Genomic DNA, 15,664 nt, shown 5'->3' with positions numbered 1-15,664 from the left:
AGTGCGGGGCAAAACCGGGTACCAAACGGTGGGGCAAAATCGGATATATTTAAAATATACATATTTAAATTTTATTTCAAAATAATCGACATGTATGTTTCGAAATCGATGTTTAACTTTCGATATATCAATTATTTACCATATCGATAAATAAACGATAAAAAATTAATAAAAATATGAAAAATTTCGTTTTAAAAGATTTAACTGCTGTTATTCATTATTAATATAATATATTTAGATTAAATTTATTGAATATTAATTATTTTATATAATGTAAGTGATGTATAATAATAATTGAAAAAAAAGTTAAAGAATATTCCATGATTTATATATTTTTTGATAGTATCCGGTTTTGCCCCACCATCGGGGCAAAACAGAGTACATTACATTTTTTTTGAAAAGCTTGGTTTAAATTGATCAAAAAAATTTGTTTTCATGCAATCGACCTTATTTTCACATTCTCTAATGTTCAAGGAAGAATTTTCAACGAGATTTGAACTAATTTATTTGATAGATTCTTTGTAAACCGAGAATTTCAAAAAGGTACCCGGTTTTGTCCCACTCTCCCCTACATTTATTAGAAAAAGTCAATATTTATTTGATAAGAGATTTATTATTTGAATCAAATAATAATTTTTTTTCCAGTGTCATGTTTTTTTATTTTGTAGAATGATTTTGTGATTCTTTATATATATATATATTAGAATTTTGAAATATACAATGATAATTGCCGATCACGCGATGAATTTTTTTTTTTTAGAGAAATATTAATCTCAGGGGCAGATAATAGTTTATTTTTTTTTATTTTTCTCGTCGATAAATGCAGTGAAAAAGGTACGGGATGATTTGAAGGGCGATGCATATCTTGAATGAATTAGGATTATATATCTATATATATATTAGACCCCCCGCGGATTGCGTTCGATTTTTTGGCGAGTAGAGTGGTTAAGTAATATATTATGTGCGGCTAACGCACCTGGCCCGCGTGTGGACAGGCACACAAAAGCTTATACGTCCCTTCGGTCCAAGATTGAGAACGATCGTGACTCGTTAACACCCTTGAAAACAACACGCTGACCACCGACTAAACACCTTCATTCTCTCATCCCTTTATATATATATACAAGAGATCAATAACTAAATCAGAAATTTCATTTGACAGTCTCACGCATATACGATTATTTATTATAATGTAGTGAAAAAGATTTAAAAAGAAAACGAAATGTAGAGGGAATAATTTTTATTTTATTATTATTATTTTATATAATTATTATTATCATTCTAAAATTAGTTATATAATATAGGTATATAGTGATAGTAAATTGAATTTTCATTTGAGTGAGTAAAATTGCTTTTCTAACTCTAGGGAGTAAAATACCACTTTCTACTCTAGGGGAATAAAATTCCTTTTTCTGAAAAAATGCTTCTATGATACTAGGGAGTAAAAACTCTTTTAGTCTTCTAGGGCTGAAAATGAATATTTTAATTCCTAGGACAAGAGAATGGTTTTATTCTCTTGGGTGAGAAAACTGCTTTTTTATCCACTTGTTTTAAAACTAACTGAGAGTTGAAAAAACTTAGCACCTAAGCTATTTTAATCTATACACAGAAAAAACCTGAACTCAAAATGATAGCGTATGCTACTCATTTTGATATGCAGCAAAAATGAGTCAGGTTGATGGCGCCACTGTCTATGTCGTTTAGCATTGACTCATTTTTGCTGCATATCAAAATGAGACTAAGTTTTTTCTGTGTAGTGTACGAAAACGGTACTCCTTATCTCAGAGTTAAAAAAATTTTAATTTAAAGCCTAAAAGTTTGTTTTTAAAAATTTTTATCTGTACATTAAAAAAAATCTTACTTTCTAGTGTTGAAAACATGATTTTTACTACTAGTTTTAAAAATGACACTAGAAGTAAAATAGGTAGGAAAAAGTTATTTTAATCCATAGTGTAGAAAAACGATAGTTTTCTCCCAAGGATTAAAAAAATTTAATTTAATGGCTGAAAGTAATCTTTTAAAATTTTAATCTCTAGGTTAAAAGAACAGTTTTACTGTTTACGGTCTAAAACACAATTCCCCCCCTAGTTTTAACAAGGTCAGTAAAGTTAAAATAGTCTTAAGTCGGAAAAAGCTATTTTAATCTCTAGTGTAGGAAATGTGGTACTTTTCTCCCTAGGGTTAAAAAATTTAAATTTAAATCCTGAAATTTTTTTTTTAACTTTTAATCACTAAGTTAAAAGAACAATTTTACTGTCTACAATATAAAACACAATTCCCCCGTCCCTAGTTTTAAAAGGGGCAGTAAAGTTGAAATAGTCTTAAGTCGGAAAAAACTATCTTGATTCCTAGTGTAGAAAAATGGTACTTTTCTCCCTAGGTCTAAAAACACAATTTTTCCCCTTTAAAAATGAATTAAAAAAAAAGCCTGGTGGTTAGAATAAAGCTATTTTAATCCCTAGTGCAGAAAAACGACACTTTATTCCCAAGGGGTTAAAAAAATGTTCAATTTTTAACTATACACATTGAATTCAAAATTCAATAGAAATTAGTTTCCTCTAAAAGGATATATAGAGGTCTGTTCATTTGCACCTTTCTATGTTGATGAGGAGGAGCAAAATTTTCATGTGTGTGTGTAAGGAGTGACGCGACCACAGGTTTCTTGGTGCAATCGGTATACACGAGAAGAGACGTTAGTGAAGTTGTAGCCAGGAGGTTTTTAAACGAAGAGAAGAAAGAGGTGGAGAAGAAGAAGAAGAAGAAGAAGAAGAGTACGATCCGTGCCGCAGAAGGTGTCGGGCAATACTTTCCAAGGCGTCCGTCGCTGCTTGACGTCTTAATGCACGTCGAGAATAATCTCGCCGCCAATTTATTACACTCTTTCTCATTTCTTACACCGCGCGCGTCCCTCTTTCCAACCAAGTACCTTTTCGGAGAGCATTGGTCCTCTCGCCCTCAGGACCACCGCAGCATCTCTCTCTCTCTCTCTCATTTTTTTTCTACATCTCTCTTACCGCAAGTGCCATCATCCCTCTTCTGCGCCGCAGAGCCGCCGGCTCACACCTAATAGAATATGTAATTTGAATTTTTGAATTATATCCCAAGCCAATAGAGAGTGAGAGAGAGAGAAAGCCATTGTGCTTGATTAAAGTGTAAAATAGAAAAGGAGAGAAAACGTCGTGGCTTCTGCTCCGTATAAGCGTGAGGACAAGTTAGGTGTCGTAAATTTATAAACTTTATGGGATTTTAGTTTCTAGGTATTTAGGATTATCTCTATAAGAAGGTCGTTGACATTTCTTATTTATTTATTTTTTTTCGTTATTAGAAATCTCGATTTATTTTTTTAATTCCATTTTTTCATTAATGCACTTTCTTATATAATCTCATCTTATTTTATTCCTCTTTCCTTACTTCTACTGTTAATTTTTATCTATTTCTTTTTATAGCTATTTTTTTATCTCCTTACAAGATGATTCAGTCATAGGGTTAATTTTCCAAATTAAATTTCTTTTTTCTATAAACTTCGCAGGCAGAAATTTTCTTGAAAAAAATAAATTTATTTTGAAAGAAAGAGGAGAATAAAAAAACATGTTATATCCGCGTGTAAAATTGTCAAAGATATTTCAATCTGTGTCAAAATAACAGATCATCACACAAGACTCGTGGAAAAAAATTCAATAATGCATTCACGATGGTGTATATATGTGTATATATATAGGTATGCGGCGACCAGCAGTCTTCTGTGTGCCGGCGGTTCAAAGATTCCGCTTGTCTTCTTATGTCCATAAATAATCGTCTTCGGATTAAAAAGCGACGTTGACCGCCTTAACCGCAACCCCAGGATATACTGAAATTTTCGGGCCGCGCCTACAATTCTATAACTATATGTTGTATACTGTGAAATATAGATGTAAAAGACAAGTATTTAGAAAGAAAAAAAATTCACAGGTGAAATAGTAGGCGGGATTCAATATCCAATTCTCAAAAATCTATGGATTTATTTAAAATTATACCTCATGAAAAAAAAAATGATAATCATATAAATTTTGTCAAATGAATAATGTCTTTATTATTCCTACAAATGAAAGATAATAAAATGTTTTTGAAAACATTTTTTTTTTTTTTTTTAAAGAAAAATATAAAAATTTTCCGTTAATTTTCAATATAAGAATATATTTTATAAAAATATCTATAAAATATTTATTATAGTGTTATATTCGATATTATTCCTCTATCAAAAAGTCTTTCATTTTTTTTTTTATTGATACTCATGAAACTCAGCAGGGATTCAAATCACACAATTATAATATGCCTCGAGTGAAAAAGAATGAAGAAAAAAAAAATTGTGTACTCATGCATTTGACTATTGTGATAAATCACAGAAAGGAAGTCATAATTAAAAGATAATGAAGTTCTCTGTTAATGTTGGCGTATACAAAAGCGATTAGTTTGACAAACGTCAAGCAAAGGAAGATGAAAACGCATAGCAATATAAGTTTGTAAAGATATATATATATATTGTATATACAATAAGAAGAAGCATGATACGTACAAATGAGAAAACGACAATGGCTAAGCTTCAATGTGAGAATAAGGTGTGCGAGAGTGTGGTCAGTTTGTTGTGAGATTGTGTGGATATAGAAATTGAGATTCACATGAGAAGGAGGTGAAAAAAAAATGATTATCAAGAGAATAAAACGAAAGAGGAACAGAGAGAGAGAGAGAGAGAAAGAGAAATCAGAGAAAAAGAAAAAGAGAGAGAACAAAAATCACTAAGAGTAAGAGAGAAAGAAAAAAAAAAAGAAAGAGAGAAAAAAATAAGTTAAAGAGAGAAAAAGAAAGAGAGCGAGAGAAATGAAGAGAATGAAGACAGACTTGCCCAACGACGATGCAGCAGCTGTTGGCCAAATTAAGTGATCATCTCGTCATCGTCAGTTGAGAGAGCCGCCTCGAAGGAAGCCTTTAAACTCTAACTCGTCTTGAATTCACGAAGTTGCGATACACGACCGCGAGCCCCGTGAAATTAGCATCGGATGATCGTAAAGGAAAAGGGCGTCTTACAAGAATTGTATACGCAATGCGTATATGTAAATCTCTAGAGAATCTCAAAATAAGGGAAATTAAAGAATACATATACATTTTTTAATGATTAAATTTCCAAAGAAAATACAAATTTACTTGCCACAAAAGAAAAATACCTGTATAAAAATATTAGGTGAAATTTTATGTTATTTCGTTGTTTTTGTCTTTCCAAACAAAAAAAAAGTGAATTGCAGAGCTCAAAGAAAGATCTATGAATGACAATGTTGCTTTCTGTGAGAAGGTGGAGTTTAAATATTTTATTAGGCGAATTTAATCTCTATTTTAAAAATAAAGAAATCAAATAATAAAGGTTAAATTCAACAAATTAATAAAGATTTAAAACTTCACCTTCTCACAGAAAAAATGATTTTTATTCGTAGTTTGTAGTTTTTTAAATTTCAAACAAATAATAAATAAATGACAAAACTAAAAAAAGACCAGAGATGACTACAAAATAACGTTCTTGCTTTTTGTGAGAAGGTGGAGTTTAAATTTTCTATTAGGTGAATTTAATCTATATTTTGAAAAAAAATTAAACAATAAATGTAGGTTGAATTTAATAAACGAAAGAAAGATTCAAACTCCTCCTCCTTCTCACAGAAAGCATGATTTTCATTCGTAATTTATAGTTTTTGATGTTTCGACTAAACAATATAAATGGCAAAACTAAAACAATTAACAGAGGGCTACAAAATAAAAATCTTGTTTTTTGTGAAAAGGTGAAGTTTCAATAATTCTTTCATTTTTCGTATTTAAATTCTATTTTAAAAGAAAAAAATCAAACAATAGATGCAGGTTAAATTCGACAAATAAAAAAAATGATTCAAACTCCACCTTCTCATAGAAAGCAGAATTTACATTTGTAATCTTTATTTTTTTATTTCAGTTGTGCCATTTACATTTTTTGTTTAAAAGGTCAATAAAAAACAAATCAAATTAAATTTGTTTATTGAATAAAAAATACTATTTTGTTTATTTTTAAAATACATTTTTATAAAGAAAAATGTGTTATTTTCAAATTATCGTAAAAACGTAAACTGCCAGTGAAATCGGAAGCAAGAAACTGTCGTGAAAAAAAGTAGTTGAATATACGATTATCACTACAGTGAAAAGTTAAATTGTGACAGGCAGAAATGGCGGAGAGGATATTTTATCTGAAAAAGGTCATGTGATCAGTGAGAATTGGTCTCTCTCTCTCTCTCTCGCTCGCTCGCTCTTTCTTTCTGTGTTGGAGGCAAAAGTTGGCGTTGAAACAATGAACCAACCAACCGGCGCGTCCCACGCAAATCTCTCGGCTTAGCACCCCTACATTTGCTCGCCACCCTCCCCTCTTCCTCACGACACTTTGCGGAAGGGTGCTTCTCGTGGATTTAGACGCCCTGGTTACTATGGTAACTGACTGCGACGGCGTATATACATATATATATATATTTTTCTCTCTCACGTAAACTTCTTCTTCTTCTTCTTCTTCTTGCATCTCAGATCTTTTTTATTAACATCTAAAACAAATGTCATTTACGATCTCGCTTTGACTTTCAACGCGTGCAAAAACTAATTTAAATGTCGGTTTTAAAATAACCCAACCACATACTTTATGTCCCCGAAAAGAAGGTAACTTAATTCTGTTTCGCTTTCGCGGTTCTTTTTACTATTGCAATTCAACGTCAGCCAATCACTTTTATAACTTCATTTGCATAAGGTGAAAAACCACTTTTATTGTTCTTTGCGCGTTTCAAAATATCCTAGATGCGCATAATATATTATATTGTATATAGTTTTTTTTTCTTTTCTTTTTTTTTTGCATAACAGCTTCATTTAAATATTTTTGAATACGTTTTATTTTTATTATTTCTTTTTATAATTTCATTTAATTTGTTCCTTTTGTTTGCTGAATATTTATCATTTCCTTTTAATTTTTATTTTCTAGTATTTTATTTTATTGATTGATTAATTATTCTCTCTTTATATTTGAATTACTTAAAAATAACTGAATATTAGGAAAAAATGATTAAATTATATTTATTAGTCAAAAAAAAATTGAAAATTAATTATTTTTATTAAATAATAATAAAGAAGATATTGATATTATTTGAAATACGACTGAGTGATAAATTCTTAATTCATAATTATAATTATAATAATAATTATTATTAATAATATTATTTTTATTATTTTTTTTAAAATTATTTTTATTATTATTACTATTATTGTTACTATTATTTATTTATTATTTAAATTCATAATAATTATTATTAATTATCAGCATCGACCAATGTTCAATATTGTAAATTTTTTTAATGTAAACGAAAAACAATTATTTGTGGAATATGAGGGTAAAAAAAAGTGATTTTCGATTTTTATCGCAGACGTTTGCTATTCGTAGAATTGACACCCCCTTAAAAGAGAATGAAGGTAAGATGGACTCTGAAAGTCGAGTTCTTTGTTCTTTAAATAGAGCCAGTGGTCGTTTTTAGATGAGGGTTTGGAGGACCTTATTTTTTTTCCTCTCGATTCATCCCCCAAAATAGAGGAGTATTGGTGTGGTCCCTATTTTCCTCCTTTTGGAGCTCTCTCTCTCTCTTTCCTTTTCGCGAAAGTTTATCACCCTTGGTATATATATATATACGTATAGGAGGGTTCTCCTCCAGGAGAATTTGTCAACCAATTCCCAGGGATCAGCTTTGAATCGAAGGGAAACCAAATCGAATTACGTGAATTCTCTCTCACAATGACTCTTTTTTTGTGGATAAGTAGCTGATTCACGTCCCTTTTTTTCTTACCTCCTCCCCTCTTGCCCCTTTTGCTAAAAAATAAAAAAATGTATATACTTTTCTGATATGTTAACCAATATGACCGCAGTTTTATATATATGTATATAGATCGAGATTATTTTTTTTTGAAAAGTTTAATAATATTTAAATTTATTTGTATTTGAATAAATTTTATTATATTTATTTAATATATTAATTAAATTAATAAATTTTATATTTATTATTTTTTATATTTTGTTATGCTGGAAATTTCCGCTTAATATATTAATCGATATCATTATAAAAATGATTATTTGCAATTTTGAAAAATAATTAGTAGATCGATTTTAAATTTCAATTTAAGTAAATTTAAATATATGTAAAAAGGATTTAGTGCTGGTTCACAGTTGTGACAATTGAAAATAATTATGTAAATTGAAATGTAAAAACACAATATAAAATAACATGAGGGTTCTTTTAATTAAATAAATATTGCGTTTTCTGAACACGCTTGACATTGTTTTCAAAAATAAATTGCTATTCGATTCTTTAAGATTATTGTATGAATAACCAGATGCAGGACTACCCTCATGTGCGTATTATAAACACAGAATTATTGTAGGTAAACAATATACACGCCATATAATTTAAATTTATTATTAGAGGACTTCTTTTCGAAAATGATTTTTAAATTATCATTTGCATCTAATTAATTTAAATGATAGGAGGTTTTTGAAATTTTTACCACAATGAAATATTTCCTTGATATTTTAAAGTTTTATTTTATGTATTACTATTTTTAATATATTGAGAGGAAGGGTTTTTTTTTAAATGAATAACTGCTGTACATTTGAAGAAAGTAAAATTCTAATAAAATAAATGGAAAAAATAAGGGAATGTCGTCTGACTACTCTCTAAATCTGAATTAGTAAAAATGTTTACTAATTTGAATTAGTGACTCACTTTTTTCTTCTGAATTAGTAAAATTTTACTAATTATTAGTAACTTTAACTAACAATTAGTAAAATTTAACTAATTCTAAAGTAAAAAGTGAGTCACTAATTTAAATTAGTAAACATTTTTACTAATTCAGATTTAGAGAGTATGAAAGATTTTTAAACTGAAAAAAAGGAAAGGAAATTTTTTTAAAAATATTTGTTTATAGAATTATTCAATATACAAACATTGAATTTTTGATGAAAATAATTTAAAAAATTCTAAGTGAATCTTGTCCATCTATGCACGAGAGTTTACGTCGAAAATTTTTGTCCACTTTGGTCCATTGTAGCTCGCGGATGCTGTTGGATATATCAAAAAGTGCCCGGTAGTTTATTTTTACAGAACATACTATTTTTGGATACTTCCTGTGTTATTTTCGAGAATTTATTTCGAAAATTTTGTCCACTTTGGTTCATTGTAGGTCGGAGGATAATTTATTTATTTATTTATTTATAATGGTCTAGTAATCGATTTTTTAAATATTATTTTAATTACAATAAAAAGTTGTAAAAAAGTTTAATTACAATTTATCATAATGTGCATATTATAAATTAATTTATGATTTTACTATAATTATAATTTAGTTTGTGTTACGGTTTTATGAGACACTGATTCAATTCAAGCAAAGCGTATATAATCAAAAGGCAATTAATTTTGTCAAGTTTTGAATAACCCGTCAAATATATATTAAATACATTTGCATATGTATACTTTTTTATGCGAATGTAAAGCAAAACGATATCAGTGACTGTAAAAGGTAAAATTATAAAGAGTTGGATAAAATGAATTTATCAGTTGAGTTTATAACCGTGTAATCATTAAATAGATTGGTGCGAATTAAATGTGTGTACGCGTAACGCACATATTCTATATACGACTAGATATACACGTAACATTGTTATATATAGAGAAGCACCTGCATTTCACAGGTGCCCGTATATATATATACATACGAGGCGCACACTCTCTTATCGTCTGAGAGGAAACATATTAGCGCATGGTATTAAATTATGGTCAGCCTCAGGCGCACGGTGGATCCAGTGATATCATATAATGTGGAGCGTATAACAAACGCAACGCGCGATGTTTCTCTCACTCTCTTCTCTATATTTACCATATACACTCGCCGCTCTCAACCCCTTTTTCGAATTAACTTTACCGCAATTGTCCCAAGTTTCTGGGATAATTTCATTTGGCAGACTCCATACTGGGTGGAATTCAAGCCGAATTGCCCCCCGGGTTATTAGTCGAGTGCAAATCTCCACTAAATTTTTCTAGCAAAAAAAAAGAAAAAGAAAAAAGAAACAATAAAAACCCTTTTCCTATTTGTATCTCCGAAATATTTTTTTTTTTTTTTAAACTAAAAACCTCTCTTTCCGCTCGTTAAACTTCAACTTGTCTTTTTGTAAATGCGACTCTAGAAAAAGCCAAAAGACTCTATTACCCCATTAGTGTGAATTTGTCCATTATTTCAAACACAGCAAAAAGAAAGTCTTATTTTAAGACCAAAAAAAAAGTGTGCCTATACAGGATTTTATTTTCACGCAAGCAGCAGTTTAAATTAAAATTGGCTTTACTTTCAAGACTTGTTTAATTTCAGGGGGTCGATTATGTAAATCTATTTTCACTACCATTTTTTCTAATTTCCACTTTCACTTCCTCTTCTTCCAATTTTTATTCTCATTTTCATTTACACTTTTGTAATTTCCATTCCCACTTTTATTTCCACTTACGCTTTTACTAATTTCCACTTCCACTTTTTCTAATTTGCATTCCACTTCAATTTTCACTTCCACTTCTTTTAAATTTCATTCTCACTTTGACTTACACTTTTTCTAATTTCTATTGCCATTTCCATTTATACTTTTTCTATTTTAAAGGTTTCGTGGCTCAGGCCTGAAAACTTTATAGTTTCTTTTTGGGGTCCGTCCGTTGTACACTTCTGTGGTTGCCATATCAACCGTTTTCATAGTAACCGTATCCATAGTAACCTTTTCCATAGCAATCTTTACCATGGCAACCGTTATCAAGCCGCACAAAACCCTGCCATTGAGGCGCCAAATGCGTCTGCTTCTCTCATAATTTCCACTTCCACTTCCACTTCCACTTCCACTTTGACTTTTTCCAATTAAAAGAAAATTAAAAGTGGAAATGGAAGTAGAAATTGAAAAAAATAGGAGTTAAAATTAGAAAAAGTGGAAATGGAAAATTGGAAAAAATGAAAATAGAAATTGGAAAAAGTGGAAATGGAAGTAGGAATGAAAATTAGAAAAAGTAGAAGAGGAAATTGAAATGGGTGTAGTAATTAGAAAAAAAAGAAAGTAGAAATAGAAATACGAGTAGAAATTGTAAAATAGTGGAATTAGCAGTGGAAGTGGATTTACATAATCGAATTATTAAAAATAAAATTTACTTTTTACTGTAATATTTATTTATGAAAGTAAAAATAAAGAATTATCACCAGTAACATATTAAGACACAGGGAAAATATTATCAGATGATCCAAAATTTGTACCATATTTTTCAAATTAATCGCAAAAGTATTTTCAACACTAATAAATTCGTCTCTGATAGAAATCTCTCACACACGCATGCATATTTCGTTAACTAATTTTTTTTTCTTCCAAACTGGACCCGGAGGAAGATGGAATGTAACATATATTTCCAAGTCGATAATAATATATTATGTTGAGTATGAAATTATAAAATATATATATAACGAAGTGGAATGAATTAGAGTGGAAATGATAAATTTACGATTTTAATTTGCGAGAGGAACGGGACGACGCCGCACGGAGAGATGAGAAAACGGTATAGAGAGAGAGAGAGAGAGAAGGGCGACCCTTGAGAGGTTTGCGCGAATGCTTCTGAGAGTGCTATATGTGTGTGTGTGAGAGATGGAAACGCGCGGTACGAGGTACATTCATCACAAGTTATTAAACAAGGTAACAAAAGGAGACGGGACTCGGGGCGCGTAAAAAAGGCGGTAAGATAGAATCGACTAACTAGTATACTCCGCGATGATAGATGACCATAAGGATTAAGCGTCCGTGTGCCCTCTATATATATATATACAAGTATTCTTCATCTACGTTTCGATCTATATATGTATGTACTTATTTAGTCTTTGTCGAATTAGATTTACTCGTTACCCAACCTGAGACAAGATCAAACAAAACGGCAAAAAATAATAATGGAAATTTAATTAAATTCTCGTCAATTATTTCCATTCACCTGCGCGAAAGATGATGAGAAATATTAATTAAAAGCTATCTTAATTTTTATGTAATTATTTATTCTTGGGACAATTTTTATTTATTTATTTTTATTCATTTTTTACTCTCTAAATTTTAATTAGTGAATAGTGAGCCACTAATTTACATTGGTGAGAATTTTTACTAAATAGTAAAAACTGTTTTGATTTAGTAGTTAAAAATTTTTTTTTACTAAATTTTTAGTTAAAAGTGACTAAAAATTAGTAAAAAAATTCTTACTAATTTTAATTAGTAAGTGAGGAAAAAACTGTCCTAAAAATTTTGAATTATTAATATTTATTGTTAATTTTTATTTCAATTTTATTTCAATTTTGATTTAATTTTTTATTATTCTATTAATATTTATTTCTATTTATTTCATTTTATAAATTTTTTTTTACTTATATAGTGTAGATTTAAAGGAGAATCAATTTTTTTTACACAATATTGCTTAAAAATAAATAAAGAAAAATTAATACAAAAAAAGCAAATTTGAATTGGAAATATATATATTAATATTTTCCAAAGAAAGACGAAAATTAAATTCGAATTAATTTGAATCGCATTAAATTTCGCTTAATTTTGTATAATTAACAATCATGTCATGTATATATATATTTCAAAAGATCAACATATATTAAATATTGGATTATTTTCATAGATTGAATATTTGATTATTTTAATAATCAGATTGCATATTTGATTATTTTTATAAGATTTAATATTCAGTTAAATATACATAATATATTCGTATATAAAAAAAGATGAATCTTACATTTTTCACGCTACCTTGACTTTATGAATTATTATTAATAAGCTAATTTTATATATTTCTTTTTCATATTTATAAAAAATTTATTTTATATGTTTTTTCTATTATTATTTCTATTGCTATAACCATTACCATTATTATTACTATCATTATAATAATAATAATTATTATTATTATTTTAATTATTAATATTATTTTTACATAAATTATATATTTCATTGAATATTCCATAATAATAGAAATTCATTTTAAATCATAAATGTATCATCAAGATGTCTAATTATATATATCGTTTGTAGTGTGTATGTGAAATACAATTATTAACTTGTGCGTTTCGTGTAATTATATTTAATCTCTGATTTTCATTAACACGCCCCTTTGTGTTTTCCCTCGCATACATGTGTGATTTTACAGAAAACGCGCGCAAACTTGAGATTATATAATAATAGTTGTGACCTCGCGTTTCATTAGATATATATATTATACGAGAAAAGCCAAGCATTCCAACAAAATTTTTCTCTTCTTCCTCCTTTTTTTCTGAATATAGCACAAATTCTACTCCTCCTTCTCCCTTGTTACCTGAAACATCAATTAAAATTCGCTCGTGCGACGTGCAACTCGCGGTCGATGCGCGCCGCTGTTTCATGCGATCGTCCGACGTTTTTAATTGGATTAGAGAGAGAAAGAGAGATTCTCAATGACCTGCGGAAACAGTGAGAGTGAGAGAAAGACAGGAAATGTGTGAGATAGAAAGAAGGGAGTGAAAAGGATTATATATATATATATAGAAGAGAGCGAGAGAGAACGATTAAAAGAAGGTCGAAATGAAAACCGAGAGAAATTTTGAATTTAAAAAATTTTTAATTAAAAGTTAAAATAATAATTTAGTTAAAACACAAAATTGAAAAATAATACTATGTATATCAAAAAATGTATATATCCATTAAAATCTATTTTCAAATTACACTCAAACCTGTCTAACTTAGACAATAAGAAAATGTCTCACTTAACCAGGTTTAACTGATGAATTAAATTGAAATTACGTAATTTAATTTATTCAAAGTAGTGAATACTAAATTAATGTTACGATTAAACAAAATTATTTATTTAATAAGTTGACGGAAAATTTAAAAGGTAAATTTAAAAAAAAAACAAATTTCTTGTTAAATTTAAATTTATCGTAGAAGTGAATATTTTTTCCATTCGGTTGAAATAAATTTTTTCAATTTCTTTTTTTTTTTCAAAAATTGTAAAAAATTTATTCATTAAAATTTTAACGATTTTCAATGCTCGGGGAATTGAGAATTTCGTTGCATAGGTATGAGGCATGTTAATTATGTTTTCAATAAATTTTAAATGCATTGAAATGAATTCAAATTGCGGATTAATATTAAACGCTGCACGCTAATTGGTCTCCCCATTATGTTACGTTAATGAAACATTAGGAGGGCAATCTGTTACCATCCGACGGAACTAGACACAAGTTCCTTCCGGTACTACTGGCGCCATCTAGCTTCATTTTAGTATAAACAGGAAAATAGCAATTATATAGTAATGAATTTCTTGAAAAATTTTGTTTTATAAAATATTTTATATCGTAAAATTTATTAGTAATCTTAGAAATTTTTATTGTCTGACTAAATCCAGATTTTTCTACTGACAGAAATTTATTTTTGTAACAAAAAAATAAGTTATTTATACGCAGCTATTGAAAAAAATTAAGATAACATAAATAAACTAATCTTGTCTGACTAATGCAGATTTTTCTACTTAAAAAGAATTGTACCTATATAAAAAATTGATAGCAAAATGTAAATAAAAAATTTAATATAAATATTACTTTTTAGTCTGACTATGCGACAATTGTTACTACTTAGAAACAAATTCTTTGTATCAAAATAATAATTTATTACTCAGAATAAAAATTCTAAAATCTAATATAAAATTTTATACCTTTTATGACTATGAAAGATTTTCTACGTGAAAATTAAAATTAATTAAAAGTTTTTGTTTATTAGAACAAATTACTAAACGGAAAACTAATTTTTCCATAAAATAATAAATTAAAAGTTAATGTCAACATTTGTGAGACAATCTTTGTCTGAAAGTTTTTTCCACTTAGAAATTATTAAAGAATTTAAAAAAAAACTGAAATAACAAAACTGATACTTGAATTTGTACTAAAAAAATTCAAATATAGTAGAAATAATAAGTAATCTTGTCTGACTTGTACAATTTTTTCTACTGAAACTATTATTAGCAACATAAAAACGGTATAATTACACAATTGTAAATAAATACATAAAGGAAAATTAAAATCAATATTTATAACCAGAATTAGTAATTAAATATTAATTTTTGTGTCTGACTATAACAGCTGTTACTACTTAATTGAAACTTTAATAATAAAATAGAAACTGTTTAATTTAACTATTTCCGAGAACAATTTTTATTAACATTTTAATATTATTTATAAAAACAGAAAAAGAAAATCTTGTCTGACTATGAAAATTTTTACTACTTAAAAGTAATAGTAACATTATTTGTATGTAATAAAAAAAAACATAATAGTTTTTAATATTATTTATAAAAATAGAAAGAGGAAATCTTGTCTATGAAAATTTTTTCAACTGAAAAACAAAATTGAATTTATTAAATATACACTGAAAAAAAAAATTTATTTGATTCAAATACCGGTGTATTTGGTTATTATCAAATAAATATTTACTTGAATCAAATATTTTAGTATTTGAAGCAAATACCATTTATTTGATTCAAGTAAATATTTATTTGATAATAACCAAATA

The 15,664-nt window shown here is 28.1% G+C and overlaps 1 long non-coding RNA gene across 1 annotated transcript in view; it reads left to right on the top strand.

The window, feature by feature from the left end:
• Positions 1 to 15,664, top strand: part of LOC127286903 (uncharacterized) — a 342,205-nt gene that overhangs the window by 151,805 nt on the left and 174,736 nt on the right. The window lies entirely within an intron of this gene.

Source organism: Leptopilina boulardi, unplaced genomic scaffold, assembly GCF_019393585.1.
Source record: "Leptopilina boulardi isolate dan_hultmark-lab unplaced genomic scaffold, ZJU_Lbou_2.1 LbouV2_364, whole genome shotgun sequence".
Taxonomy (NCBI): Eukaryota; Metazoa; Arthropoda; class Insecta; order Hymenoptera; family Figitidae; genus Leptopilina; species Leptopilina boulardi.
The sequence above is the reverse complement of the archived record's forward strand: the minus strand, read 5'-3'. Positions and strand labels throughout refer to the sequence as shown.